This window comes from Trachypithecus francoisi, unplaced genomic scaffold, assembly GCF_009764315.1.
Source record: "Trachypithecus francoisi isolate TF-2019V2 unplaced genomic scaffold, Tfra_2.0 Contig01554, whole genome shotgun sequence".
Taxonomy (NCBI): domain Eukaryota; kingdom Metazoa; phylum Chordata; class Mammalia; order Primates; family Cercopithecidae; genus Trachypithecus; species Trachypithecus francoisi.
In genome coordinates, this window is record NW_022681439.1 from 3,868,192 (window position 1) to 3,894,256 (window position 26,065).

Here is a 26,065-nt window from a genome sequence, read left to right on the forward strand (position 1 = left end):
CCTCGGATCTCCACGGTTGCGCGAATTCGGGCAATTTTTCTGCAGGTTCTCAGACTTGGGGATGGGGGAGGAAGGGGATGTTTCTAGAAGCTTAAAGGGGGCTCGCGCCGCACGACTGGAGGTGGAGGGCATTCGCCGCGGGACGCCCCAGCCGGGTCTGATAAAGTCCCGAAGCCGATCTAAGGTCAATAAACTAGGCGGCGTCAGGCTCCGGCCGAGGGCCGGGAGGGGAGGAGAGTGGAGCCCGCTCAGGCTGGCGGCAGAATGAAAAGGAACCAGGACTGCTGGGGTCCAAGCCCTGGTCCGCTTGCGGGGCGCGCAGCCGGGGAGAGGAGCTGGGCGCTCGGCCTGGGCCCCTCAACTGCCTGACCCCAGGACAGCCAAGCACCCGCGGCCTTACAAGTATCCCGGCGAGCCCTGAGTGGGCCGGTCCTGGGCAAACTGTCCTAGCCCTGCACTGAGTTTGGAAAAGCGAACGGAAAGTGACATTTTTACAGGGGCGAGGCTGGGGTCTGGAGGGTGATGGAGACCCCCGAATAATGGAAACGCAGAAGCCTCAGGGACACCACCAAGAGGCAGAGAAGTGTCCCTAAGTGGGGAAAATGAGGAGGAGGGTAACAGTATTGTTCATTGGCCATGAATTTTAGTCCCTGTTGTGTGTCGCCGAATAGTTTACAAACTCTTTCTGCATTGGGGTTTTGTTTCTCCCACTCCCTGCATGATGAGAAGAAAGATTGGGACAAGTTAATCGGCTCAAAGTCACGTCGCTGGGGTCTCCTGCCGGGGGCTTCGACCGGTGGCTAAAGGACTTCCCGCCGCAGGTCTTCCCAAGGGAGGTTCCCAACCAGAGCGCGCAGCCCGCGGGGAAAACCTAACGCGCGCCGGAAAATGACGCCGCTCCCTCCTAGGCCGCTCTGGGGCCGCTTAACCTCCCGAATGTCCCGACCCCGGGCTCCATCTTTCGTGCAAGGCCTGAGTGGGCAGGTGGGAGACGAGGCGGTGCCGGTGGAGCGGGCTCCTTCAGCAGCACGAGGCTGGGGAGATGCTCGCGGAGAGGCGCGACCACGCGCCCTGGAGCCCGCGGATCTTTGCAAGGGACTAACCTGGCCCCCGGATTCATTGCGACTTTCCCGCCCTTGGCCCACGAGGCCAAGGAGCTCCCTCTCTTCTCCTCTCCGTTCCTGGCAAGGCCGAGGCCGGACTGCTTTGGATGCATTTCGACCCATCGGGCGCCCCCTGGGTCGGGTCACCTTGGACGGGCGTCACGCCCACGTCCTCCGGGGTCGCAGGCTGGTGGGCCAGGAAGCCCAGGCCATGCCCAGCAGGGTCCGAGCCGCGGGCGGTGGCGTGACCTCTGGCCAGGCCTGGAGCTTCTGGAAACGTGTCTCTGGTTGCCCTTTGCTCCAGAGACCCCACCTGGGGAGCGCGGCATCCTCCCCGCTGCGCGGGGATACCTGGGGCGGCGAGGGGGGCCCGGCTTCTGCGCACTCGTCTCCGGATGCCAGGGGCTCACTCACCCTCCCCCGGCTCGCCCCGACGCCGCTGTCCCCACGCTCTCAGCAGCGAGACCTATAGCGAAGCCCCGACCCATTTCTTCTCAGTTGCGACTCTGCGTGAGACCCCTAGAGAGGCCGAGGATCACAGTCAGTGTTTCATCAAAATGGCCACTGTGTCCCCAGGTTAGGCGGCCGGTATCTCAATATCACCCTGCGGGGAGACCCGGTACCCCGCAATCCCATACCCCAGTCTGCAAAGCGCAGATCTCAGGCCTTCTTCCTCTGGCCGGGTTTGGAGGGACATTGAGGGGCATGGGTGGCACCCCAGGCTCGCAGGGGTCGTGGTCCCGAAAACCGAGCCCAGGAAATCGCCAGCTCCGTTCTGTTCGAAGAACCTTCGGGTGTTAGTCACAGGCCCTGGCCCGCGCGGGATCTGGAGGCAGCTATTTCTCGAGGACTGGGGACTCGGGGTTTGTCTGGGAGCCGCTGCGTTTCCAGGCCTCTGCACGCTGCGGTTCCGGCAAAGAGCTCTGTCTTCACCGCTCCTCGACCTGCTCCCTAACCCGACGAATCTCCAGCACTCGTCGCCCTGGGTTTCACAAAAGCTCCTGGCAGACCCTTCCAGGACCACGCGTGGCTCGACTCGGGGGCCGTAACTGATCCCCGCGCAGACGCCCAAATCCGGGGCCGGGTCCCGGCGCAGATGCCCGAACCCGGGGCCGCGTGCGGCACTCGCGGGGGCCGATGAGGTCGGTCCCTCTTGGGAACGGCTGCTGTTGTTTCTTTAGATACTGAGATGTAATTTCTCCCTCATCCACCCCACCCGCTGTTCTTAACAATTTTCTTTATTGGTTTGCTATTGTCTTGCTAACGTTTCTTCTCTTCCCCTAGCCTTTTTTCATCCCCTCTCTTCATTTCTCTCTTTTTCCTTAATTCCGTTGCAACGTTTCCTTTTCTTGCTTCATCAAAATCCTCCCCGCTTACTTTGTCCTTTGTCCGTAGCATTCGTTCTTCTTTTCTCCTTGCCTGCCTTCTTCGTTCCCGCTGTTCTTGGCCGTGGGCAGACACGGCTGATTTAGGAACTGCAGTTTTTCCCAGGCATACTCTGCGCTTTCGGATTTGGTCCGCGTCTGGCTGGGTCTTTTCCCACCCCAACCCGAGGTCCTTGCCCCCCGCAATAAATTCGTTTTTATTCATTCTGATGTTTGCATACAGAAATTACTCGATAAAGATGTTTTGTTTGATGACTCAAAAGGCTTCTTGTCTTCGAATTATTTTAATTTCTGGATATTAAACTGCACAGTAGCTATTTTATTTGCCTTTAAGAAATTTCTAAAATTTTTACCTCTAACTAATGGCACATTATAAATAATTTTCCAAGCACTAGGTGGTGTCTGACAAGGTTGAGTCACTCAAAAACAATGCAGAATTTCTTAAATGTAGAATCTTTTAAAACGGTGTCAGATGGCTTCTCCTGCTACATCGTTTATTTGTGGCTTTCCACTAACTCTGAAGATTGAACAGGAAACTGATATGGTAGAAATAGATAACTTTTCCTTGTTCACTAGCTAAGATTTGATTTGCTTTCTGTTAGATCACAGTAGTTCTAGCATAATAATGATAGAACAATTAGTCTTTCCTTGTAGATAAATAATGATTTTGAGTGCTTATTATTTGTTTTATGTAGAATTTGTTGTTAGATCACACATGAGAATTTTATTTCACTGAATAGTGCTAATAGATAGTAGATGCTTTTCATTTTCAACAAAACAGAGACAAGATTTTGCTCTTAAGAAGTTTTTTTCCCCTTCAAGAAACTTAAAGCTTTAACTCTTATAAAAAATTCTAACAAAACTTTTCTTGAAGAACAAAATTACTAATAGGTAAAAACTTGACCATGAGAAATTCAGAAGGAAGGAGTGAAAGTCAGCTGTGTCTCCTCTGCTAATTGCAGAACAACAAACATTAGAAAAGTTACCATCCTACTGGTCAGATGCAGTAGACCCCGTTTGTGCAAAACACCTCTGGGTCGTGGCGAGGTGGGGAGGGGGTGTGGTCAAATCGTCCTCACTTCTCAAAGGTTGACACAGAGTCTAACAGTTACCCTCTTAGAACTACTCAGTAGGTAGTAGTTAGAATTCAGTAGGTAGTAGCTAGTTTCCACACCGGGGACCTGCTTTGTTAAATGCTGTGGGTGTGGGGACAAGACCTTGGATTCAGAAAAAGTTCTGGGAAGAGCCTTGAGGTGGAAACAGCCTCGGTGCGCGGGGGTTTCTCGACAGCTCTCTGGTCTCTCTTACCCCCTAGGTTTTCCCAACCTTCCCGCCGGATTGCCTTGGAAAGCTCTTGGTGTGGTGGCCCCTGCGGTTTGCTCCAGCAAAGATAATGGAGGGGCTCGCTATCTAATCTGGACAGCAGCAAGAACAATCCATTAGACCTCAGCTTTTATCGGGGCGGGGGAGGCCGGAGGGACGGGGCTGGCGTGCTCCACCCGGCCCTGGGAGGCGCAGGTCTGCCCCGTAGGTGGCAGGGGGATTAATCAAACAGACTTCAGTGCGAAATCAAAACTCACCACTGCGTATTATGCTTGCTGATGCCGGCAAATGGTAATTCTACCCATTGTGACTGTTAGGAAGTAGCAGAAGGCCTTTGGGTTGGAGGGATCTTTTTTTTGTTTTAAGAAGTTCAATGTGCTTTACATTGTCTCATTCAAACTCACCCATCGAGGGGCGCGGTTCGATTCCAACCTTCACCAGTATTCCTTGAGACTAGGGAGACTAAATCCATCCGCCCATTCTTTCATTCATTCATTCAGCAAACATTTACCAAGCTTTCCTCTGCGCTAGGCACTATGTCTTGTACTGACAGGTTAAATTATTTGCCCAAGATGAGGACTAAAGCCGGTGACTGGGGCGGGACGCTAAATCAACTATTTCAGTCCCGCAACTGCTCACTTGTTTGCCCCAAGACACACAAATTGGAGATGTTTGGCATTGGAAGGGCCCCAGGGGTTATCTAGTCCAGCCTTCCATTCAGTGCAGGAATCCCTCCCCACAATGCCCGGGCGGGGCCCCTACCTGTACTCTCTGCCAGCTCAGGAAACTACAGCTCCCGGGTGGGCTTCCCCTTTGAAAGTGGCCCGGCAAACGGGAAAGAATTTCCCTGGGAGAAAACGGGTTTAGTTTACCCACGCCTAAACTTGGACTGCTGAGCCCTTCATGCTGCTGTGACTCCCAGGTCTCCGGATTTATGCACCAAGAGTAAGCGTTCCCCTGCCCAAGGGCAACCCATGTCCTCAACCATAACTGGCTGGCCTCCACCCAGGCTGTGCCACGGCTCCCATCAGCTTTGCCCTGGTGATGGAGATCCCTGAGTTGCTCAACACTAAAGCCCTGTAACTTGAAGACACTGTGGGCCTTAGTCAAGCCAGCCTTCCTCTGTTGCTGTGGTGGGTATTTGCTGCAAGGTGAGAGAAAACACCATAGGCAGTAGCCAAAGAATTGCCAGAGCCTGGATTCTAGATTCTAGTTCCCACACAAACACCTACAAGCTGGGTGACCTTGAGCACGTTATTTCACTTCTATTTCTAGCATAGTCTAAAAATAAGGTGCAGGAATGTGCTTCTCAAAAGTTGAAGATGACATCTTTTTCAAAGACAAAATTTCTCCTTATAATCTGTGCTCACAAAAGGCAATTTCTGAACCATAAACTCATTACAAAGAATGCTCTGGAACCTTTTTAGATTTGATGAGATCCTAAATGTACATTGTCCCTAGGTCAGTGTAAGAGTTTAGACTCCGGTGTTAGAATGATGTGATTTGAATTCCATCTCCACCACTCACTGGTTTTCTTGGTCAAATTACTTAACATTTCTGTGTTTCAGTTTCTTATATTTTAAAATCCTTATAAACCTTAGAGGACAGACAGACTGCCCTAATCCCTGAGATAATCATATGTTCAGTTAGACACTAATGTTCTCCTTGTTTTTGTTTGGCTTTGTGTGTTTTGCTTCTTTACCTATTACTTCAAAACGCTTCAGTAATTAAATACATCTAATAAGAGGTAGAAATTTACCTGACATATTGATAAATATATTTGTTTATTTAGCTTGTCCAAAATTGACTGCTGCTGGTGGTTGTGAAAATTCTGAGTGCAACGTTTCTGAAAGGCAATTTGGCAATAGACATTCAAACCCCAAAAAGTGGTCATATTCTTTGACCCATTTTTTCTGGTAATAGAAATTTACCCTCAGGGAATAATCACAGGTTTACAAGATGCTTTACTTAGCAAAATTTATGATTTGACAAGGATGCAACAAACATTATTTATTGAGGTGAAAACCAGATAATAACCTAAACTCTAAACAATAAGAGTTTACTTACATAAACTGTACTAAATCCATTACATGATCATTAAATTATGTTTTCTTAAGATATTCAATGACATGAAAAGTCTCGATTCTTAAGAAATAAAAAGTAGATTGTGAAACACTTCTATCACAATTGAGAAAGAGAAGAGAGAAGACTAATGTTTCCAATTCTTTCTGCCTAATGTGGCTAAGGATGGATTTGGTTATCCCTGTTATATTTTTCTGTATTTCCAAATGGACTAGACAAACTCGTGTTTATTTGAAAGTAGAATAAAGAAATATTTTGAGAGAGGTGAAGAAGACAGGCCAGATCCAAGACATGTCAGCCTTCATCAGGCTTCCTATGATGTTATGACTGTTGCGTTTTCATAGCAAAGCATTTGTTCCAGAGGATTCAGTTTTAGGGTCCCCAAAACTCAGTGGACTCAAAACTCCAAGAACAGCCCTGAACTCCTGATTTCAGGCTAGAGATGTTCACAGTTGGTAGGAGTCACTTTTCCACAAGGAAGAGATTCCCCTCCCCATTTAGAAAATGTTTTCAGGTCCAAATTGTCTCAGAATTTCACTTGCAACCTTGAGTGTTTCTGAAATTGAAAACAATCGTCTACATTCTTGTAACTTTTCCCTCTTCCACGACTCCCTTTTCTGGCAGGAGGATGTGGTGGGATGTGAGGCCAGGTGCAGGGTGGTGAGGGGGGGCGCTGCAAATAGAAGCTGATTATTCAGACCTCAGGGAGGGAGAAAAGGAGGAGACTTGGTGGGGAGGAAAGTCAGACCTTTGGTGGTGGCCAAGAAGCCAGGTGTTCACAAAGGAAGGCCGTGTGAAGGCAAGAGAGCCAAAGCGAAGGACTGGACTGCAGACCGAATGAATCACAAGACAGCTCTTAACAAATGTCAGGTGCGGGTTTTGAAACTGAAATAGTTTGCGCTTGCAGAGGAACAAGTAACAGATGCCTTCCTCCCTCCCGCTTTACAAGCAGGGCGCGGGATGGGGCTGGGTGAGAGTGGTCACAAAAGGAAGTAGAAATTAGGTTCCACCATAAACTTAGGAGACCTTCAAAAGATCTTGTACTGGGTCTTTTCTTTTTTTTTAATCTTAATGTAGCACATCCCAGTCAATAGAAGATAAAAGTAACATCAATATAAAGATCAAATTCACTTTTATTAATTAGCAAATAAATATTTAGCAAATAAATTGCATTCTGAATATAGTATGAAATATAAACTTAAAATACCACTTAATAATGGTATTTTCTTTCTCTAAGTCCTACATTTCAAAAAAAAATTTGAGGTTGGCCTTTGTTGCTTGGGTGGGTGGGTGGTTGTTGATAATGGAGTATGAATAGAATTTTTGCAAACCACAGAATTTTCTGAAGACTGGATCCAGCTCCTCCTAAGCTCATCTCTCCCCTTCTTCATCTACAAGGCAAGCAGGGTTCAGACAGGCACCGTAGTCATCTTCATGTAATTTTCCAGCCCCCTGCACTGCACAGGCATCGTGGTAGGAACATTCTTGAGGGATGATTCTTGCAGGGGTGAGTTCCAGACACCTTTGTTGACTTAATTCTCTACAAACAAAATCCTCAGGCTGGGGGCAGTAGCTCAAGCCTCTAATCCCAGAACTTTGGGAGGCCGAGGCAGTCAGATCACGAGGTCAGGAGTTCAAGACCAACCTGACCAACACGGTGAAACCCTGTCTCTACTAAAAATACAAAAATTACTTGGGCATGGTGGTGCACGCCTGTAATCTCAGCTACTCAGGAGGCGGAGGTTGCAGTGAGCCAAGATTGCGCCATTGCACTCCAGCCTGGGCGACAGAGTGAGAATCCGTCTCCAAAAAAAAAAAAAAATCGTCAACCACAGTTGTTTTATCTGCCCCTTTTCTAGGAAAGGGATCAACTCCAAAGCCTGAGTAGTGTTCTTGATGTGGAGAGGATGCCTCCCAAAGTAAGGGGTGTGAGAGGCAAGGAGGGCACCGCTGGGAGGGAACAGATTTCCCTTGCTTTTGAAAAATGCTTCATTCTCTGCTAGCTACGCATTCTGGGGTGGGTGGGTCAGTGTGTTGTTGACTGTTTTTCTTATCACTGTACCATTTAGCATTCCCAGAAATGGCTCCTCAGGCACAGGTTTTTTTAGGCATCCATAGACCAACCCCCCTCCCAGAGAAGTCTCCTAGGTGCTCCATCTTTGTACAATTTTGTAATAATTTCCACCTGTAATCAAAATAGAATGAGGGAGGTCAAGCAATCTTCCTCTTGGCCCTGCTACAAACTGCTGAATCAAACTGCTCTATGCCCTCATCTGTGAGTTGGGGGCAATAAATAATAGCTGTGGTTTATCAAAGTGCTGTCACATATGTCACATTTGAACCTCACAGCAACTCTCTAGGGTAATTGGTGTATTATTAGAGCATTTCCCCCTTTTTATAGATGAGAAAAGTGAGACTCAGAGATGTTGTAAAGCCAAAGGTCACAGTACTAATAAGTAACAGAATTAAACTCAAAATGCCTTGCTCTAACTACCAAGTGCTGCCTCCCTCACCCTCCAGAGAAAAGCCAAGGATACAGGAGATTGTCTACATGAGCTGATATATAATGGCTCTGACAAGTTTTATTGGGATCCCTAACTTATCCAAAAATCAAAAAGCAACACAGCTACAAGGCTCCTAGAGCTGATCAGGCCATGCACCCGTTTCATTTTGAAGGTGTGGCCCAATGAGGTGAAGTGATTTGCCAAAGGTCACTCCATGAGTTTGTGGAAAAATGACCAATGTCATTTTTTTTTTTTTTTTTTGAGACAGAGTCTCGCTCTGTCGCCCAGGCTGGGGTACAGTGGCCGGATCTCCACTTACTGCAAGCTCCGCCTCCTGGGTTCACGCCATTCACCTGCCTCAGCCTCCCCAGTAGCTGGGACTACAGGCGCCCGCCACCTCGCCCGGCTAGACCAATGTCATTTTTTAAAATTAGTTAAAATTACCTTCTACCAAGCCCATTTTTATGGCTTATTTTAAGCGGGTTAATAAGTATACCAGGCACAGCTTAAACCCAACTGAGTAAATGCTGACACCAGTTTATAGATTCGGCAGATAAGTAGCAATAAGGAATTATTCATCTCTCATTTATCATCCAACCTCTCCAAGGTGCAAGTTATAAAGTGAAGCAAATAGCAGTTCAAGAGCCCCCCACACACATGAGATCAAAACAGTGAAAAAACAAATTGATTTTCAAAGCTATATGTTTATAATGCGTCTATGCCTGAGGTCTCCTGAAATATGAAAAAGAATAATATTTGGGAAAACTTTTTGCATTTCACAAATAGGCACATTTCTTATACAGAGCTCTATATTTGACCTTCAGACATATTCAATCATTAATTCATTCTTTTGAGTATGTATTGGGTACCTACTCTGTGCAGACCAGTGTAGGAGATTATAGAATTATTAAATGATATTCCAGCCATCAAGAAATTTTTAAACCTAATGAGGTGACAAAATAAAGCACACATGTGTGCATGCGTGCACGCACACACACACACACACACTTGAATCTCAACCCTATAAATCTCTGTGTGGGGACGTTATATGATGCCCAGAGCCAGTGGGTGTCAGGGGGAGTGTGTGCATGGGGACAGGAGGGAATGTGAAGATTGCCTGGTGTGACTAGGGGAGCCATAGCTAGGAACACATTGAGGAGATGGCCTTGCCTCAACCTTCTCCCCAGTAACATATCTTTATCATGAGAAGAGGGTTAGGAAAACTCATAGGCAAAAAATAAGACAAAGAATTGATGGCCCCAATTAAGAACCTAATCCCCAAATCCCCTGAAGCACAAACTGGTGGAGAGATGGATGAGGGACCAATGGGGGCAATAGCAGTTATAATATTTGTAATGTCTGCAGAAAATGAATAAAATCAACTGATGATTTATTTGGGAGGTGAGCACTAATGAATTCTCATGTGTTATTTAGAAACATTGGCTTACCTTATATTTTTATTGCTCCCAGTCGCCTTCCAGTGATGGACCTGAGACCCAAAATTCAATGTCAATAACAAAGCAGCGACAAATCAAAAAAGTGACTTTGCTCTTAGTTGCCCAGACAAGAAGCTGCAAGACACCTTCTGGAACCTCCCGTGGGTCAATTCACTGTCCCTCCCCAGGGATGAGGCCTGTTTCTTCAGGCCAGTAACTACTTATTTCTGGGCTCTGCATCCATAAAACTGAAGCATTTTCCAGTGTAAAAATAAATGGGAAGACATTTACTCATGGGGTTTACTCAAAATCCTTTACTTGGGATATTGGGAAACCGAGGCTCAGCAAATTCAAATGACTTATACATAGAGTGACCACATAATTTGTGTGAAATTACAGGTGAATGTGTATATCACTGATGATTACCCAGAACAGCAGCATGCACCGGGCCTGTTTCAGGCACCCAGGACATTAGATCACCCCCAATAAACAATGAGAATCAGAACAAGGATCCACCCATTATGCCCCACATACACTTGACTACCTTCTTTTCTTTATTTTGAAGGCTGAGTCCACAAGACCATTAGGAAGATATTCAGTCTAGAGATGCAATATGTGCCTGGTGCCCATTTTGGCTTCGTTTATCCCCAGTCTAAGTAGGGCATGGAATAACTGTGGCTTTGAATGTCTATGATCTCCCTTTACCTCATCCTCAAGCCCTCACCCGCCCCTACCCTTGACTGGGCCAACGTCACTGTTTCCAGTGCCCTGCAAAGGGCGTGGGCAGCAGCTCTAACCAGGTTGCCTGATTTCTAGGCTCTGCCCCAGAGCCCAGGGCTGCCTTATCTCTGATCTTCTCACCCTAGTGATTGCAACAGGGTGAGGGAAGTTTGGCCTTGGGAGTCAATGTATAGAGGGGAGATATCAATTCCTATAGTAGCATGTTGAAATGGAAGAACAGAGTATGACCAGGGTGCCAGGGAACCTTGTCATGGTTGTGCCGCTAAATAGGTGTGTGACTCTAAAGGGCTCTGTATCTCTTTCTGGGTACTAACTGCCTCTTCTGCAAAATGAGTGAATTGGACCAGAATCCTTGAAGTCCCTTGCAACTCCAGGGCTCCACATCAGTGTCAGAGAGAGGCTGTCTCAGGACTGATAAATGGGCCAAAGGTACCTGGGGCCATAATCACCCACCAATGGAGGACGAAGGTGCTGATGAGGTACCACATGGCATCTTCTGCATGTGAGCTTCTGTGTTTGCACACAGTGGAAGAGACCATGGCACCCGCGTCTCAGCCACAGCCATGATACCACATCTTTAGTCATCAAGGATGGGGATTTACACTGTATTAGGACAAAGTGGAAACTCCACTTTTTAAAATACAATTCAGCAAACTTAAAAAAAAATCTACTATAATTAGAAACTGGAAAATACAAAGATGTCAAATGTAAGATTTCTGCCTTCAAGGAGATTAAAGTTTTGGGGAAAGAGGTATATACAGAGGCAGATGTGTAGAGAGATTAAACTAAAATACAACATGATAAAGGCTGTAAAAACAGAAGAGGAAAGAGACTGATTCTGGAATAAGGATGGAAGTTAAAAAAAAAAAAAAAGCGGGGGGAGGGGGCTGGCCTGGTGTGGTGGCTCTAGCTCAGACCTGTAATCCCAGCACTTCGGGAGGCTAAGCAAGAAGGCAGTGGGAGGGTCACTCCAGCCAGGAATTCCGGACCAGCTTGGTCAATATAGCGAGACCCTGTCTTTACAAACAAACAAACAAACAAAATAGCCAGGTCTGGTGGTGTGCACCTGTACTCCTCACTACGCCGCAGGCCGAAGTGGGATGATCGCTTGAGCCCAGGAATTCGAGGTTCCAGTGAACTATGATCGCACTACTGCACTCCAACCTGGGCGAAAGAGAAACACCCTGTCTCTCTCTCTTTAATAAAAAAAAAAAAAGAAAAGAAAGAAAAGAAAAAAAAAGTTATGTAAGAAGATACCCAGCACAGTGCCATTGCCTTGCCCCGAGGAGCAGTTTTTGAGTTCTGCAGTCAACCTACTTGAATTTAAGTCTTGGCTCCACCACCTATTAAGCGGGGCAAGTTACTTATTAGTTTGTGCCTTAGTTTCTTCATCTGTAAAACGGAGGAAATAGAGTGATTGTGTGGATAAGTGACTGTGTGGTTAATCAATCTATGCAGCATACTTGGCACTGTGTCTGGCATATAGCAATGCCCAGTGTTACTCAATAAATGTTTGCCTAGTAAATGGATCCCAGTTTTCACCTGCAAACCAAACCTTTTATTTTGCATATTCAAATGGGCCTCCCATTTTTAGTTCCTCACTGAACATATTCGTTATGAATGGCTAAGATTGAATTCAGACTTAGGGTCCGGTGTTCCCACCCTAAGAGATAAGGCCTCATTCTGTTGCCCAGGCCAGAGTGCTGAGGTGCCATCACTGCTCCCTGCAGCCTCGACCTCCCAGGCTCAGGTGATCTTCCCACCTCAGTCACCCTGGTAGGTGGGACTATGGGCATGTGCCACCACACCCCGCTATGTTTTTGTATTTTTATTAGAGATGGGGTTTCTCCATGTTGTCCATGCTGGATTTCGGGAGCTTAAAGTCACAAAATGTTGGGACAGGAAGGAACCTAGGAGACAGTTTAGTAGTCTCTTCATTTTACGGACAGAAAACTAAGGCTTAGAAAGTTAAATGACTTTCCTGTGGGCATGGCACTCCTCTGGTGGCAGTGGTGGGATGAGAACCCAGGAATCCGGACTCCCAGACCAAGGAGCTCCCTCCAGCCTCAACCAGACCCAGATCTTCCAGGCTTAAGCTTCGCTCTACAATGACACTCAGGCCACAGCAACCTGGGGTCCATCCCTCCTCTTTCTATGGCACCCCAAAGAAGAGGCTACCTGTTTCCCAGTTCTTAGGGCACATCTAAGGAAGAAATTAGGACTTCCCAGTCCAGGGCTAGCTCTCAACTCATACAGGGAAGAAAAAAAACAAATCAAAAACCACTTCAGACCATAAATGCTCCACGTTGTTTCCAGTGTTGACTTTCTCCTTTAATTCTCATTCACGGAGACTGCTTCGCAGGGGATCTGTTCATGACCCTCACCTTAGTGCCACTAACAGAGGTGGCCGTGGGGGCTTTCCGTAGAAGAGGCAGGCAGGAGCTCGGCCCACTTGTTCTCCAGCCTGTCGGGCTCAGGTAACCGCCCAGCGGCCTCGCTCCTCCTTCCCCAAAGGCAAGGGAAGAAAAACGAGGCAATAACCAGAGGGAGGAAGGTGGAACTGGGGGAAACTGAGCGCAGGGGTGGAGAATGAGCCAAGCTCCGTCACACCTTTTCAAGCACAGCAATGACAGTGTGTGCTGTTATAAAAGAACACTTGCTCCATGAGAACATTCGAAAAGTACCAAAAAATTCACGCAAGACCTCGCCGTCTTTATAGGCAGGTGTGTTTCCGTTGATTTCTCTATCTTATCTATCACTATATAATTCGAATGAACCCTAATAGAATATTGACCAGTGTCCTGAATTTTCTCCTCCGTGCACAGCGTGAGCAATTCCCCTGAAACTTTGCTCTTGCCGATCTAGATTGAATCCGATCCTTCTGGCCGCGGCGGCTCCGCCTGGGAGGACGTGGCCCCTGTGCAGGGGCGGGGACCGACCCGGGTGGGCGCGCGGCCCCTGCGCCTCCGCCTGCCTCCGCCGCGGGTGGGTGCGGGGTGCGGGGTGCGGGGCTGCCGCGCCGGGAGACTGGGAGGGAGAGCCGGGGCCGGGACCCACGCAAGGCGCGGACGGGCGGGGGCGGGAAGCGAGGCTGCCGAGGGGAGGAAGCGGGGCCGGCGCAGCGGGCGCCAGGCCGGGCAGAGGCGGGGGCGGCCGGCCGAGGGCTGACCCCGAGCGCCGCCGAGTCTGCGCCGCCAGCCGCCTCGCGCTCGCCTCCAGCCGCCCGGGGTTCCGCGGCGGCCGTCAGCGCGCACCTCATCAATAAGGCCTGCCAGGCGCCCGCCCCGCGGCCATCCATCACCCCGCGGCACCCCCGGCCGCTCCGAGGCTCCGGCGAGCGCCTGCGGGGCCTCTGCGTGGAATGGGCGGGGCCCGCGTTCACCCGGGGCTGGGCCTAACACCCTCGTGTGGATTGCAGGCAGCGTTGTTCTACCCGGCAACACATACGTGGCTTTATTCCATCTCTTAATCCCAACGTCTGTTAACGATGCTGTGATCATTTGTTCCTAAAGAGCTGTAAGGAAGCTAAGAAATGATTCTGCCAGCGGGCGCGGTGCCGCACGCTTGTAATCCCAGCACTGAGTGAGGCCGAGGCCGCAGGATCGCTTGAGCCCAGCAGTTTGAGACTAGCCTGGACAGCAGGCGAAACCCCATCTCTACAAAAACATAAAATTAGCCAGGCGTGGTGGCGCGTGCCTGTGGTCCTACTGGGGAGGCTGAGGTGAGAGGATCTCCTGAGCCTGGGGAGGTAGACGCTGCAGTGAGCTGAGATCGCACCCCTGCACTCCAGCCTGGTGACAGAGCCAGACTCTGTGGAGAAAGAGAGAAAGGGAGGAAGAAGAGAGAGAGAAAAGAGGATTGATTCACCACACACACACACACACACACACACACACACACACAGAGCGAGAGCGAGCGAGAGACAGAGAGAGAGAGAAAGGACTGATTCAGCACAACCAGTGCATTTCACAGATAAGGAGACCGAGGGCCAGAGTGGGCGGCTGGCGTGCCTGAGGCCACACCAGGAGGTGGTGATGGAAACTAGACTAGGGCCTGCATCTCTTGTCCTACCCCCACTCCCAGCCCTTGTGCCCTCCAAATGGGCACTCCGCAGGTCCAGGATCAATATGCATGTTTGGCATCGAATGTGTGAAAAGGACGAAGTCATGGGTTATGGGTGTGGGTGTCAGTGCATGAACAACACAGAGTCCGCAGGCATTCTGTCCCCCAACTCAGGCCACACCCTCTCTGTGTGTGTGTGTGTGTGTGTGGTGAGGTCCAGAAAGAGTATTAGGTAAAAGAGAGGGAGAAACACGTCTCCATTAAAAGCAAAGTGTTCCTTGAATTCATTTAGGTCATCTCCCACCTGCCTTTTTCCCCAAGGAGGCACAGTGGGTCCCCTTCCTGCTGGTGTCTGTGCCAGCATTCACTCCTGCTCCTGTCTGCAGGACGCTTTTGCTCTCTGGTTTGCAGGTAGAAACTTGTGTTCATCTGTGTATCTACAAGTTTGCATGGTGCCTGGCACATGATAAACATTCAATAAATGTTTGCTCTGTGAATGGTAGCTCTTGTGAGGGAATTCGAGTAATTCTGGATCAGAGGGCATGTAGGCTGAAAGAACTCACAGATTAGTTGTTCAATCTCATTTCATAAGAGGGAGACTGAGGCTCCCAGCATTGCCCCATTGAACCATTGCCTGGTTCACTCAAGGCCTTCCTCTGTAAGGTCAGAGCAGGCATGACCCTCAGGGATCCCTTTCTTTTCTCCCTGCAGAACATTGTCCTGCCACCAGCTCTCATCACTTCTTTCCCTTGCCACCTTTTGGTTCCTCTGCTGCTTAATTAGCAAGCTCTCCCAGGGTGAGGGACAGAAAAGATCATGGAAGCCAAACTGTCTGCTTTTTTCCTAGGAGGAAACACAATATTTTGTGGGGGATTGTTTTGTTTTTGTTCATGGTGTTGTTTTCTTAGTGTTGGTGGTGTTGGATTTTAAATTCAAATTCAAATGACGAAATTAAAATCAATGAGTGTCTGCTAATCTTAACATCCATTTTTCTTCCCTGATCGCAGAGGTATGACTAGAGTTAGAAACAATGATATTATCAAGAACTCTGGGAAGAAGTAGAAATAATCAATCTCCTCTCTCTCTCTCTCACACACACACACACCTCACTTTTACTGAAGAGCAAAGGGAGCAAAGACATCTTGTAGCCCAGGCAGTCAGTGGCTTTGGGCTCCCATGTGATGTCCACTAGACTATAATTGCTGTAAATACAAGCCTAGAGTGTGATTTTATCTGGCACAGAGCACTTTCATCTGGCTACCTTGCACCCTGATGGTAGCCCATCCATGTGAACATCATGACCTGCAACTGAGCATGATGGAAATTGACTTAAGAATCAGAGCCAGAGGCCAGGCACGGTGGCTCATGCCTGTAATCCCAGCATTTTGGGAGGCCGAGACTGGTGGATCACCTGAGGTTGGGAGTTCGAAACCAGCCTGACCAACATAGAGAAACCCCATCTCTACTAAAAATGCAAAAATTAGCCGGGCATGGTGTCACATGCCTGTAATCCCAACAACTTGGGAGGCTGAGGCAGGAGAATCACTTGAACCCGGGAGGCAGAGGTTGCGGTGAGCCAAGATCACGCCATTGCACTCCAGCATGGGCACCAAGAGCGAAACTCCATCTCAAAAAAAAAAAAAAAAAAAAAAATCAGAGCCAGAGTAATGGGTTCTGCAGAATGATATCGTCTTGTACAGAAAAGACCACATTTCATTGACGGCTTTTCCCTTAGTCCATTCAGAAATACAGTCCTACTCTCAAGGGGCTGAAGTGTTTCCCCTTCAAGGCCAGTCCTTGGCTTACCCTTGCCTCAGGGGACCAGCTGGACCAAACTCAGTTTGCAAGGACTGGCTGGTTCTCTCTGCTTCCCATCACCCTCTTCCAGGCAGCCATCAGATTGTTGAAAGGGACTTAGCAATCCCTGAGCTTCTGCTGTTTGGCTTCAAGACCTTCAGGATGTGAGAGGAGGATACCCCTCACTCTGACGTCACCCTTCCAGCAGCCTGCCCAAAAACCTGAGTGCACCGTTGCTCGTGTGTTTGTGCCATACATGCTCAAGATAGGCACTGGAACTGTACCCAGGATGGACCACTGTGGCCATTCCTGTGGACCAAGGATGAGCAAAAGGGAGGACCAACCCTAAAAAATGATCCTTTAAAAAGAAATGCAAGGCTTTCTTTTGTATATAAATCACTCTTCTAGCATATTTTAGGTGGGAGTCAAAAGTGTACCAGGGATGTGGAGTCACACTAAAGACAAGATGGGGCTAGAGAGAATGGGAGCTGAAGAGTCTTATCCTGCCCCACCTGTGCTCTTTTTCCTGCCTTTTTCAAAGCCAGATTTATTGAAGTGTAACTTATATAAGTAAATTCACTCCTTTTAGTGTACAGTTTTCTCAGTCTTGACAAACACACAAATCGTGTGACCACCATCACAAGATATGAGAATAGTCCCAGGGCCCCTCCAAATTTCTTCCTCCCCCTCTGTAGTCAACTCTTCCCCTCCCCAGCCCCTGGCAACAACCTCTGATCTGTTTTCAGCCCCTATTATTCCATCTTCTTCAGAATGTCATATAAAATGGATTTTGTCTATAATCTTTTGAATGTTCTTTCGCTTAGCTGAATGCATTCAAAATTCATTAGTGGTGTTGGGTGTTTGTTGTTCATTCCTTTTTGTTACTGAGTAGTATTCCATTGTATGGATGTACCTCGGTTTACCTATTCCCCCGCTTAAGGATCATTTGGGTGGTTTCCCATTTAGGGCAATTATGAATAATTGTAGGTTTTGAAATTGAAAGCTGTAGGTTTTGAAGATACCAACAATACTATTTTATAGTTTAAAACACAACTTACATTTAGCTCTTCTTGTCCTGAAGCTCATTGCAAATAGTATATCTGCTGGGGCATGTTCAAAGACTAGGGTGGGGAAGTCACAGTCCCTGACAAAAGGTGGTGTATGGAGGGGGTGTGTGCGTCTCCATTCGATGTATGGAAAGAGAGATGAATTCAGAGTTTGGGAAGTGCAGTAAAGACAAAGTGCTCACAGGATGATTGAGAAACTGAGGTGGCAAGTAAGTCTTTTATTGACTCTACCTGTTCTGAGCCCACCAGCCCCTGAGCCCAAGAGTGTGGGCCCCTGGAGCTGGGCATCTGCAGCGTCTTCCTAGGGGAGGCCCCCTGGGGAGATGGTGTGAAATAGGGGAGGGAGGAGGAGATGAAGTCGGGATAGCTTTGCACCTTCCTGAGTGACATCCTGCCAGTCCCCTCCACCTAGGTGCGGAGAGCTCCGTTTCACGACGCCCCTTTGCACTTTGGATTTTCTCTCTTCACTTCCTTGCCCTTTGGCAATTTGCTGTTCAATAGCACCTCTGCTGCAGACCAGGGGGCAGTCCCAGAAGTCCCACTTTAACCGGAGAGCCCCTGTCCTTCTGTCAAACACACGCACACGCACAAGACTAACGAGGGGGATGAGTGGAAACCAGCCGCAAAGAAATGGAGTGGGAGGTTCTTCTTTAAAATCCACTCCGTTCAAGTGAACACCCTTTGACAGAAGAAGGACTGTTTAGCTATTCCAAGCTCCGTGCCTCCCCTTTCTTGAGACTATTGTTACAAGAAACCAATGATTTCTAACAATAGGAACCTCCCAGCTCGGGAAGCGGTGTTTGGAGGGGAGCAGCGCTCTCGGTGGGCACCTGCTGCGGTTGGGGTGGGAGGAGTGGTCGCGGAGGCCACTTTCGCGTCCACCGCCAGGGAAGCCCGGCCTGTCTGAGGGGGTCCTCGCCTGCGCGGGGGACGGCCGGGCCTCCCGTCCCAACACAGCCCCCCTTTCAGAGGACCCCGGGTCTCTGCGCCGGCGGACCAGAGGCTGTTTTCGCACTTGGGCTTCGCGCTTCCTTGACACTTTCCTGTCTCTGCTCGCCGCGCCAGGTCGCGGCGCCTGCCTGGGCGTCTTCCCCAACTCCGGGTCATCTCGGGGCGAGGGCAAGGGTGCCGGGCCGGTGGGGTGTTCCGGCCACCACGGGGCGGGGGAGGGGCGGCCTTTGCGGAAACGGGCCGAGCTGGCTCCGGGAATGCCAGATATCTGGGGGATCCACCAGTCCCCTCGTGTGCGCGTGGAGGTCTTGGGCCTGGCGGCGCTCCAGCCGCGGTTGTCCATACCGTCACCACTGTCCTCCCTGGGAGCTGGGCAAGGGGAGCCCTGGACTCTGGGTTGACCTCGTCCCAGTCGGGTTCTCTCTCCTCTCACCCAGGCCCGGCCGCTTTCTGGCGTCCTTGCTCTCCCAGGAGGTCCTGGCCTGTCTCCGTCTCCAAGTCTCTTGACTCCCAGCTCGCCTTACTTCCCAGAGTCTGTGGGCTCTCTCCTTTCTCTGTCTCCGCTCTCTCTGCCGGTGCATTCCCTGCTTTGGTTTTTCCATAATATTTCATCATTCAACACTCTGTATTTGACTTATATATTGTCCCGTTTTTCTCTTACAGCATGTAAGTTCCTTAGGATAGAATTCTTCTCTGTTTTGTTCCATGCTGAGTACTCATGCCTGTAGTGTTCCTGGCACAGAGTAAGTGCTCAGTCAATGTGAAATGAATGAGTGGGTGAGTGAGTGGATGCATGAGTGGATGAATCGTCATCTCTCCCTCTCTGCTACCGGCCAGTCATTTCTCTCTGTCCTGGTCTCTGCCTGTCTTCCTCTGTCTCTCCCGCTTTTCTCTCCCTCCTCTTGCTTCTCCTCCTCCACTCCTCACCCTGCATTTTTCCTCTATCCCGCTGACTTGGTCCCTCCATCCTTCCAGGATTTATGGGTTGGGCTCCCTATGCCTCAGAAAGGGTGCACCTGGCTCCTGGTCAGCCTTCATCCCCGGAGCCCTGAGGCCTCCCTCGCCAGTCTAACAGCCTAAGCATCTAGCCAGGTTCCCAGCTCAACTTCCCAAATCCTGGCTGCACACAGGGAAGTCCCTTCTTCCTGCAGTCCCCAGGATATGGGGACCCTGAGGTGTCCTTAGGAGCAGCCTAGATTTGAGCTGGTGGTTTGTGGGAGGTAGCAGCTCCACTGGCAGATGAAGCCACCAGGGGGATTTGTGCCACCCAGGGTGGGCCACTCCTTCCACTTCTGGTCAGTGTTCTATTCTGAGAAATGGCAGTCCTGCCCATCAGTGCACCAGGTCCCTTGAGGGGCAAACATTCCCTTAAGGGGAATGTTTCATTCTCCATCTCCCAGCAACTTTGATGGATGCTATTAGCAGCCCTTTTTAAAATTTTAATCATTCACCCAACACTTATTGACCACCTACTGTAATCGTTGCTTTAGGCAGACCAGGATTTTGGTCACTGCCTTCACAGAGCATACCTTTTGGGGTGTGTAGAGGGGAGGTGAGTGGTGCATGTGTGTGGACAGCCAACCCCATATAAATTACTTTATGACTTCAGGAGGCATGGACAAATGAATAAAGTGCAAGATCATTTTACTAGTCCAAGGATGTTAACTGTGCTCTTGCTCTGGGCTCAGCACAGACAGCACTGTGACTTCAAAAGTCTCTCACTGGGGGGTATCGAGGCCCCACATGTGAAAGAATTGGGGCCTGTGTCACCAAGAGAGATCCCAGAGGAGGCAATCCCCGAAGGAAAGGGCCCCTTACAGACTCAAAGAACCTGCAGTCTGGGAACCAGACTCCCTATGGTCTGGGTGGTGGGTGGCCTGGGCAGTAGGCGTTAGCAGCTCTTTCAGGCTGCTGTTTTCTCCAGGTCCTTGGATGGGGAGGGAGAGAGGGAACCAAGTTGGCAGCAAGAGAGGCAGCATACATAGTGGCACCCACATAGCCACTACGCCTCCGGTGCTGGTGCTCCCCAACCTAGTGGGGCCCCTGCCTGGACTTGCCTACACTGGACTGGGCTTCAGTCCTAGTCTCAGCTATGCTGGACCTGAAGAGGTCCTTCCTATTAAAAAAGGCTATGGTGTCCACCCCAAACTCAGCAAAAATGTTCAGAGATTTCTTTTCACTTTTCCCTGTCTTCCTGCGGGCTCTTAGATTATGAGATATAAACTGTTTAAAACATCGATTTTATTTTTTAAATGTTAAACATGCTCATTAAAGGAAACTTAGAAAAATCTTTTAAAGACAGTTTTTAAAAATAGGTTTTCATGGTAGAAAGTCGACATTTAATAGAATGGGGAAAAAAAAGAACTAAGATTCAGGAATCCAGGTTCTAGATCTGCAGTTTCGCCCTTGCTTTGCCACCTCACACAAGTACCTTAACCTTTCTGAGCCTCCATATGCTGGTTTGTAAGGTGAGGGTGATAACACCGTTTCTCCCTCCCTCTTGCTAATGATATTGTTGTTCCCTAGAGAAAAATGAGATTTGAAAGTGTTCTGTAATCTGGAAGTGACTATAAAATATGAGGGGGTGTGCCACAAACTCTGGTCCTCAGGGCTGGAAGCACCAGGAAGCACTTGCGGAGGTCTACGAGGGAGAACATGTATTCGCTTTGCAACCCAAGTAGTAATTTCGAAAGCAAGACCATTAACAAGAGTTGCTGCTTCCTCTCCTCTCGTCTGCAACAGGCTGCAGAGCACGGTTCCGGGGGAACAGGGCGGGGCCTCTACGTCCACTCCGTATCCCCAAGAATTCTGAGTGTCCGAGGCACGGACCATAGGAAGTGAAGGAAGGTAGGTCGACGTGGCCTTGCAGCTGAATTCGTTCTCCATTTTTCCTTCAGCAGGGACGCGTCTTGCTCCGCACCGTGGTTCTCCGCGCTGCACCCGCGGGGGCTCGTGCAGGGCACGGCGGGCAGCGCCGGTGAGGACCGAGTGCTGCGCAGGGAAAGAGAATCGCAGACCGGCGCCCAGGCCCAATGGGGGAATCCGAGGGCCGTGTGGGGGCAGGACTTGGCATTCGTTTTGCGCGGGTCACCTTGAATGTCTGTCCGCAACCCTCGCGACCTGCCGCAGAGGTGCGTCCAGATCTTGGAGGAATTCGTTCCATAGAAGGAGGGTTGATTTTCTCTGGGGTTTCTTGTTTTCCATTATAAGACTCTGGCAACCTTGGTGGCGCCACATTTTTTTCAGACGTTGCTTTTGTTCCGGGTGTAGCGGCCAAGATCATGGTCCCTGGCGTTGCACTTGGTTTAAAGCAAACTCGGACACGTCCCACCAAAAACTCACAGGAACTCGGCACTGGGAAACCATCAGTGGTTTCACTGTGAATTCCAGCATCCCCCGTTTATTTTTATTTTTTGGTGGAACCAGTGTTTAAATTCCTCTGTACACAATGCGCAGCCTACAATTTGCCTCTTCTAGGGTATGGACCAGCTCAAGTCCCAGGAACCTTAATGAAACAGGGCAAAGCAATTTATTCTTACCTTGGAGATATTTTTTAAAAGAGTACACCTAAGTAATTCTTATTTGTCTAAAATCTGACGACCTGACGCTGGGTCATTAGACCCAGGTTCTTAGAAAAAAAAAAAAAAGTCAAAGACGTTCACAGTGTTAAATTCTCCTCCTAGATTATGGGAAAGGAAACCCGAGAGAGGACTTGAATGGGGATTGGGCCGCTCTACCCAGGCCAGCCCAGGCATATCTTCCTTAAAAATAGCCAAGAGGCCGGACCTCAGAGCACCCACCCGCTGCCCCCCTTCCCAGCGGCCTCTGGAGCGAGAGAGAAGCCTGGGAACCTAGAGAGGCGCCGATAAACCTCCTCCAGCCGGCGGCCCAGCGAGGCCTTGACATGCTCCCCGCTCCTGGCAACGCGCAGCCAAACTGCAGGCTCCCGCTTGGCCCAAGGGAGGGAGGGGGCGAGCGAAGGCGGAAAGGAGGGAAAAGGAAACACCCCCCAAAAAGCAGCTCGTTTGCCAACCACTCCTGGTTTGTCCTTGAGCTGAGGCCTTGGGGAGAAAGTTGGGGCGCTGGACCTAGAGGAAAAAGCCACAAGAAACATAATTTTCTCTGTCCCAGGCGCTTTCCAGAGACAGCGAATATTCCTGGGTCAGGGGATCCCAGGTTTCAGTCCACTAGGAGCGCCAGCGGAAGGTGCGGGTAAAGGACTGGGTGGTGGGGGGTGGTAGGAGGTGGTAGGGGGCCCAGGGCTGGCAGAAAGTGGCGGCTCAGGGAATCTGGGGTTCCTAGCAAGCAAGCACCCAGCAAAAGCAAGCGATCCCACCCAGGGGTGTGGCAGCGGCCATCCACAGCACAGCCTGTTACAGCCCCACCAGTGTACAGAGCAGGGGATTGAAGCTTAGGGAGGATGGGGAAGGCGAGGGTGAAGGATCGCCGCAAGGCACTGCACCTCCCGCTGCGGCCCATCCCGCACTACTGAGAGAAGCCGACGTAGGAGAGCAGCCTGTGTCTTTGGCTGTGGGGAGAACGCTCAGATGGCACCCCGCCAGACACTAAGCCCCAAGCCCCTGGCTTGTTGCTAAGAAAATTCACTGCCTGGTCCAGACTCAGCCCTTTTCGCCCTTTGAGGGTCGCGCGTGGGAGGCAGCTCTGAGACCCCAGGCAGCGCTGGAGCCACAGATTTCCTCGGAGAAAAGAGAGGCCGGGGCACCTTCCCGCTCGCCCAAGCCCAGAATTTCCACTCTCCAGAAAGGCCTTGCAGGCCCCTGCCGCGGGCCTTGGCTTCGCGCCTCTCTCGCTCACCCCCGCGAGGATGGTTGCCGGTTTCAAACCGTTAGCAGGGAGTCTGCTTCCTTCTCCGCTGCGGCCGAAGGATCGCAGATTGGAGCGTGCTCCAGAGATCGCTTTTCCCCAGCGCCGGCCTCCGAGATCACCAGGATCCCTTCAGCCTTAAGTTCCCACGTCTCAGGTCCGTGGCGCCAATTCTGCTAAGGCGCAGGCTAGGAGTTGGGGGAAGTCGGAGAAGAAATCCTAAGTGTGCGCCCCCAGCCTCCGGGGTACAGGTCGGCCGGGGTCTGAAGGAGCGGCTGCAGTGCGTCCAGCCTGTGCGCAGGCCTTTCGCCGCTCGTCGCCCCACGCAGCCTCTGTTTGGGCCCCCGTGAACCTCCGCACCTCTCATTCCGGGAGGAGAATTCCCCGCGCAGCCGCGCTCGTTTCTTCCTCTGGGATTTTCCTGAGAATCCCCAGGAGTTGGCCACGATCCCATGGGGGGTTTCCTTCCACCCAGCCCCGCGTCCTGGCCTGGTCCTTAACACCTGTGTTGCCTTCACTGACGCTGGGAATCCACGACTGGTTTCCTACTGCCGAAGCGGGTGGCGTCCCCAGCCTGCTTTCGGAGCAGCACGGATTTCGTGCAGGGTGATATCCCGACCCCTTCCCCCATCCCTTTAATCTGGTTTGAGAAGCCTGTGCTGGGGAAAAAAACGCGGCCAAAAAAAAAAAAAAAAAAAGTCTAACCGAAAGCGTGAGAGCCACCCGCCGGCTGTTATCTGGGGCTGAAGGCTGCGGTAATCGATGGGTTATTTTTACGCGGTAATAGGGCCCGGTGATTGCTCTATTAACCTTTAGACCTGTCTGAGGGACTCTCCGGCTCGCAGTCCCGCTGCGCGGGGGCCTCCAGGCCCTGACGCCGACTCCCAACTCAGGCCTGACACATTCCCCTCCCCCGTTCCCTGGAAGAGCCCCCTCCACGGAGAAGCTCCCCTGGGCCGCCGGGCTCCCCAGTCCTTGCCACATCCCTTGGGTTGGTGCTGCGGCCGCCGCAGGCTGCAGAAAAAACGGGGACTGATTAGAAGAGAGGAGGCAACGGGCGATGGGAAGTGTCGCCAGGAAGGGATGCAGACTTGGCTTAAATACATAAAATTGAGGGTGAGGCCTGGGCTCCCGACCGTCTCCCTGTGCTTTTGGGAAGGTAAAAGGGAGGCTTCGGTCTCTACGCTCTGATTTTAGGAGGCAGTCTGGGTGTCTCCTGAACCTCCCCGAATTCGGGCAGGATACCCCTGCCCAGAAACTAGCATCCAGCCGGGCATCCGGGTGACGCAGTGCCCCACACAAGATCGGGAGTTGAGCCCAAGAGGTCACCTTCTTCTCTACTGGCCCCGCCCCTCGCCCACCACCGCGGGATGAGGACCACGGGAAGGGGGGCGGGGAGGGAGAAAGGAAACTCATTAATAAAGCTGACCCTGGGCACCACAGCGAACCCAATCGACCTCCGGCTGGGCTGCGGGCGATTCCCCGCGCCCGGCCTGTAGCACTTCGGCGTTTTCCGCGGAGACCCCAGAGCCTGGACTTTGCCTGCCGGAGGAGCTTTCCGCACAGCCCCGCTGCCGGCGCCCGGCGGAGGTGTAGCCGGGGCAGCGCACCCCCGCCCCGCCCTTGCACGTGACTCCCACAGGCCAGTCAGCGCCCGCGGGCCGAGTCGCAGGGCCGGGGACCCGAGCCGCGAGCAGGGGACTCGGAGGCGACCGGCGCAGGGGCCGCGAGAGGCTTCGTCGCCGCTCCAGCTCCGGGGGCGCCCAGGGGAGCGCGCGCGGAACCTCCAGGCCCAGCAGGTAGGGCTTTTTTCTTCCCTTTCTTTGCTCCTTCCCGCGGTCCCCCAAACTCGGAGTTTCTCCGCCCTTGCTCGTCTGGAGACAGAGAGGTAGCTAGTGGGAGGAAAAGACATGCGCTCCTCCCTTCCCCGAAATTGGCCAACCCCGCTCTGCTTTTGACTTTGCCTTAGCAACATCTTTAGGTCCAAGTAAGACTTGGGGGCAAAACAGAGAAATATTGGAAGCGCTTTTGGAGTCTTTCCGTGTGAACTTGAACGCTTTCAGTCCCTGCCCCCGTGTGTACATTCTGCAGCCCTTGTTTGCACATTGCAGGCCGGGGCCTGGGTGCTCATGGTGGCTGTGTGAAGTGACCGGGACTGACGCACCCGAGACAGGCCGCACGGCAGCTCGCACAGGGAGGGAAGTAGACGGAGGCGTGTCGCCCACCAGCGACTCCGGGGACGCAGGGTGGCGGCGCCAGGCAGCGCCGCTGGGCCTCGGGGGCCCCCGGGAGACGCGCCGAGGTGCGGGAAGGCTGCTGAGTGGCGGAACTGTTCGTGCCCTTTCTGGCCAGCCTCCTCGCCCGCGGGGCTGGGGTCCAGGGACGGAATGTTCTCTGGAAACTCACCACCCCACCTACCCGCGCTGCTTCTGCCTGAAACCGGCCGAGGGCCCGAGCCCGGACCGGAGCCGTGACTTCCCTCCGCCGGCCACGGCGCTGCCAGGATCCGCCGGGTTATGTCGCTTGGCTTTGGGCTCAGGGGTCACCGTGGGCAGAGGGATGGCCGGGGTGGCGGACTGCCACCAGGTGGAGGGAAGGAGGGGCCTTTTGGTTGAGGAGAGAGCGTGGTGGGGGACCCGCGGCCGATGAAGCCCTGGGGTAGTGCCGCCCGCACCGCGGAGTTTGGGGAAGCCCCTCGGGGAAGTGTTTCCTGTATTCCCAGAAAAGGAAGACAACCGAGAGCAGGTTTCAGGCTTTTTCAGAAAGCCTGGGGTGAGGAGGTGATGCTCC

The 26,065-nt window shown here is 51.2% G+C and overlaps 1 protein-coding gene across 4 annotated transcripts in view; it reads left to right on the plus strand.

The window, feature by feature from the left end:
• GATA4 (GATA binding protein 4) overlaps positions 1-26,065 on the plus strand; it is an 84,476-nt gene that overhangs the window by 2,256 nt on the left and 56,155 nt on the right. For 2 of the 4 annotated variants that reach the window (XM_033177101.1, XM_033177129.1), the window contains exon 1: positions 24,731-25,074. The exons of 1 other annotated variant lie outside the window; for it this stretch is intronic. The gene's annotated coding sequence lies outside the window, so the exon portion shown is untranslated. Of the gene's footprint in view, positions 1-21,096; positions 21,299-24,730; positions 25,075-26,065 lie in introns of those variants that run through there. One more of the 4 variants, XM_033177121.1, reaches the window with a different exon arrangement.